The following is a 5,717-nucleotide window of genomic DNA, read 5'->3' on the forward strand; positions in this document are numbered from 1 at the left end:
AAGATACAAACAAAGTATAAAATCGATGGCGACTCCACCAATTCTGTTTTAAACGCTTGAACATATTTGATTTAAGATTAATAGGGAAATCACCTGACATTTCATTTCGTAATATGGCTTAACTAAAATACACAGCTTTAAAATAGCTTAGTCTTTTTTCATAACACAAAGTCTTTTTTTAACACAAACTATTATTACTGCCATTTATTTTAACTGAGCGTTATATGTACCATTATGCGACTTTATTAACAAACTCTGTGTACTTGATAGAAAAGCTGATTGACATAAAATTTAAATGTTACCTCGTCCGCTCAAATCCGTTGTTACGATAATAAATATCAAATCTAACGATTTTTCTTAACCTTGGTCTTTCTTTTCTTCGCGGTTAATAGTTGAACCACGACATTCACTTAATTCGCAAACACTGAATTTCGCCTAAAATAATTTAAACTTCCGCATTTAATACAGTTGTATTGTTCTTCTCACAAATAAAGGCGATCACATTGCAACATTGCCATATTTAAACGGATCTATTGCCTATGTAGAAGAGACTCACGGTGGTATCGGTATCTATTCAATTGTATGGCATTATATATTATTGCTAGAAATATAATATTTCAAGTCTCAATGAAGTCCTTTTCTACTACACCTTTTATATCAAAAATGATTGTATATGTGTGATTTAAGGTTACTTGGTAACCACCTGATACAAAATTTTACTAAAATAGTTTACCTGAAATGCACATTTTTAAATATCTTCATCAAAAAACTATTACTGCCGCTTATTTGTACTCAGTGAGATATGTGTAGTTATGAGAATGTACACATAAACTATTTTTAATCGATAGAAAAGCTGCTATGAATAAGAAAACATAAACTTAATGTTACCTTAGCCACGCAAATCCGTTGTTCAAAGAATACATATCTTCTCTTATCCAGTAAAGTGTTTTATTTCAATGTCAATAACTGAACCGCAACATTAATGAAAATCACGCACTCCGAATTTCTTCAACAACGTTTAAAACTTCCTCATTTAATAGATTTTATTGTGGGTTTCACTCAAAAAATATCATCATATTTCAACATAATGTGAAAGGTTTGTATCTATTCGCCTTTTAAGCATACACAAGGTAGTATCGTGTGAATTGAAATAAAAGGCATTGCGTAAATCCACGGTTATGTAATTTATAGAAATTTAAATACTATCAGTGCCATTTAGATGAAGTAGATAAGTTGAAAGCTTACAAATGTTTGGCAAAACTGGTTGAATAGGATGTTAAATAAAAAGAGACACTTGATTTGGTAGCTTCACAGCCTTCGTTAAGGGTCATTTTTTTATCTGTGCTGAACAGTCAGCTATACAGGGTTAAAAGTTTACCTAAGAAAACACTAATCAAATTTGATTTCACATTAAAGCTTACACAAATTTCGTCAGTTCCTTTACTTTATACTGGACTTTAAATATGTTTATACATGCATACATAAACGTTTGATCTTTTTGTGATATTTTGTATATGGCAAAGTAACTTGTAAACTATACGGATGTAAAACTTTATGTACCGGATAATACAAAGGAAATAATCATGTTGATTTCACTGCGGAAATCCTTTATATTGATACGTTAAACGTTTATGCACAAACACCAACTTCGTCGAGGTAAACCATATCCTACAAGAATTTAGACTATTTTAACATGTTTTCTGCATAATGAACGTAACAAAGTGTTCTTATGATATTCAAAATCCGATTACATGATGTGCAATTATATGTTTATTACATAAATGATTAAGCATGAAAGATTACGGAATAAATGTTACTTTGTATTATTGATTGGTGTAACGATTAAAAAACAAGGATTCAGAATAAAATTGTGTTGATTGTCCTATGGTTAAATTAGCTGTTTTTGTAAAGGTTTTAAAATCGGATTGAAAACTTTGATATCAAAAATATTCCAGTATTATTTTATAAAAGGCAGTATTTATCAATTTATAAATACATTGTAGTCTAATCATACTTATCATAAATGCATTTAAATACAAGGGTTAATGTTCTGTTTTTTGTATCTGTAAAATTATATTGAGCTAAAATTACAAATATACAGTATATATTTATATATATATGCTTTTGTACATTCATTGATCTTATAAAACGCGCATGTACTTATAGTGACTGTTGGAACTCTCAAAGTGAATAAAATATAAACCAAAACATGATTGCTTCTCATACACCTCCATCCTGATCACGGATATGTGTTCACATGCATGTAATATGTTCTTTTTAATTTATATAACACGAATATATTTTAACCATTATACCTAAACATTTACGTTAGAATTGTTTGTTAGTATGTGTATAAACATTAAAAGTCGTTAGCGCACACAATGGCGTTGACGTTTCATGACGCATTCACTATTTACAAATAGCATGCACGTGTATTTCAGATGCAAACCAGATACACTCTCACTTGGCTACTAAAATGGCTTAACTGAAATAAACAGCTTTTAAATAGTTAAGCCTTTTATATAACACAAACTATTATAAATTCCGTTTATGTTTACTCAGCGTTATATGTACCATTATGAAACTATACAAGCAAACTATGTTTATTTGATAGACGAGATAATTAACTTAAAATTAAAATGTTACCTTATCCGCACAAGTCCGTTGTTCCGGGAATAAATATCAAATCTGGAGATTGTTCTTCTCCTTTTTCTTTTATTTCTTTTCTTCACCGTCAATAGCTGAAACACGACATTCACTTAAATCACGAACTCTAAGTTTCGTCTACAATGTTAAAAACTTCCTCGTTTATTACAATTGTATTGTGTTTTTGACAAATAAATGAGATCACATTGCAACATTGCATTATTGTGAATGGGTGTATCTATTCTCAAATGTATCGTACACACGGTGGTATGGAGTGACTTGATTTAAATGGGGGTTTTCACGTTTAAGTAATATGTAGACCATTGCAACAAATTCTTACCTTTTAAATTTGATAATTAATGTTTTATCCCTGTGTTTGAGTGTCAACACTGACCAGTTCGTAGATGGTCTGATTATAGGCGATATATGACTCTGTAAGACATTTTTTTTATTATGCAAAAAAGTAATTTATTTTCGCTTTCAGTATTTTATGGTCATTTTTTATGGCAAATTTTAAGGTGAAGTCAGTGGGGAAAATCAAAATTGTATTATGTAATATAGTCTTTAACTGTACTGTGCAATATGTGACTTAGTTTCATAACTCTAAGAATGTACAAAGCTGTTTTAACTGATTTCAAGACTTTAGTGGAGACTGTATAACTTTATGGTATTTTTGGAAGAGAGGTTTATATGTAGTTCATGTTACAGTTTCTGTAATTTGAATTCAGGGGTTAGCTCCTTTTCATTTCACTATAAGTGTATGATGATTCTTATGTTGATACAATATTCTAGTCTCGTAAAACTCGATACTTCCGAGTGGCAGCATTTTACTATGATGCTTATGGTTTATTTAATGTTGTGATTGTATATCTGCTGATGAGACTGTAACAAACTAATAAACTAAACTGTGTTGTTTGATCTCTTTGAGCTTGTGATTCAGGCAGCCAGTATTTGCAGGGGTGTTACAATGGATCTGTGAAACAAACTTGAACCATTGATTCGAATTAAAATTCCAATCACATTAATGTACGACATACAGAAACAACAAATACTAATTCTACTAAACTAGGTAAAGAAGAATATGTCTTAATTAAAGTGTATTGTTTTGACCCTGTGACAAAAGAGTACAATACAACTACGGTATTATAAGTGTCCTATTAAATATCACAATTGTCTTCTATACTTGAAAGCAATGAGTGATATTCATTGCGCTACCATTCTTTAGATAAGTTTGCACATTGTATCTTAAACGTTATTTGTCAATTGAGTGCCATTCATTTGTTGATTTTTAGGGTATGTTAGTCGAGATAAAATTGATGTTTTATACGATTAGATATTGAACACAGCAATAAAGTGGCGCAACGTTTCAAAGTTCGTTGGGGAATGGTAAGACATTGTTGGAACAACTTAGTGACAATTATGAAAAGTTAATTTCCAAAATGTAATTATTGGTCATTCACTGAGCTGGGATCACGCGGTAAAATATATCTAATAGGGTATTATGTTATATATTCTTACAAATAAAACTTCCTTATTTCAGATGATTGTGGCAATTTTAACAAAGAAAATATAGTAAGCGTATTTATGGATTATTTTTAAATAAGGATGGTCTCTCTTGGCCGTGAAAAGTCACTAACTGGCAGGGTGTATTACCAAGTGAATGAATGACTCCTTTAGCTCTTGACCGTTGAATTAAAAATGAATTTAAAGATCATTTGTACATATAACTCAAAAATATGTAGTTGCAGCTTTCGTTAGTTATTGCAGATAATTTGTTAACATTATACATATCAGAACAGCAATGAAATTTGAAGGCACAATGAACAGCTTAATAAATATAGTTGGTATTCGGTGCTCCAGTTGCTAACTAACAAATTTTAATTTAAATATGCAGATCTCGTTAAGATTACACCCCAAACATCGGGTAATAATAAAGACCTTGAATTAGTATGTTAATTATGTTTATAATTTTAGGGTAATATTTACTATTTATAAAAGGCAAGAAACGTGTAAATAGAAGGGTTTCATAATAGAAATTCGTTCAGACGAAGTACTATGCCATTCTATTCGTGTGCTGGCTAAATATGTTCAATGAGTTACATGTGTGATTAGCACTTCTGTAAAATAGTTACCAAAAACGAACTGGAAAATATTGTGTATACCTATTTATAAACACTGTATACTTCCAAACATATATACATAGATCATTTCGGAACTGGTTGCTTATACGACTTATAAATGAGTTACTGAATTATTAACCAAACTGGCATTTTGTTAAACGTTACAAACGCCCTTATATGTTATATTAGATATTTGAATGCCTCGTTTTATGTATTGCTTTAACAACAGTGAACTAATCGTTAGTCGTATCACAAAGTAGACATTTTAAAGTAATATTGTTAGACGTTTATTTAATCTATATCGTTAGCTATAAAATATAAAGATGAAACTATAAAGATGATTAAAAATGACCCATGGTTAATGTATAGTACTTGGCATAAAACTACATTTAAGAAAAGATTACCTCAACCGTTTAAATCCCTTGGTCAAAATAAAAAAATATTTAAACTTGTGATGATACTTATCGGCAATTCAATTTAACTTATTCGTCACATTCACTGAACTCGCAAAGTCTGAATCTCACAAAGGTGTTTTCTTTTAAACTTCCTTATTGAAGAAACTTTATTGGGTATGTCAGCTGAATCAGATCATATTGCAGACGGGTGTATCCGTTTGTCTTCTTTGGCGTCAGAACACGTTTTTTTATTTTTAACTTGCTGTAACTGTGCTTTTTCATTGACATTATAGATAATGTATTCGGTACACAATTAATACGTGAATCACTAGTTTATTTATGCGCCCTTTTTAGTTTGGTTAACATGTGATGCAGCCGAACCATTTAGCAGACGGGTAATAACGGGTTTATGACTTAAGCCGTAAAATATGAGCAGGGCATTTCTGTTTATGCGAACAATACTTAAGTAGCAAACAAGTAACTTTTTAAGAAAAGGTATATAGCACTTAGACCTCTCGAGCATTATGGTAATCAACCAGTCGCCAAAACACGCCGT

Source organism: Dreissena polymorpha, chromosome 7 (genome assembly GCF_020536995.1).
Source record: "Dreissena polymorpha isolate Duluth1 chromosome 7, UMN_Dpol_1.0, whole genome shotgun sequence".
Taxonomy (NCBI): domain Eukaryota; kingdom Metazoa; phylum Mollusca; class Bivalvia; order Myida; family Dreissenidae; genus Dreissena; species Dreissena polymorpha.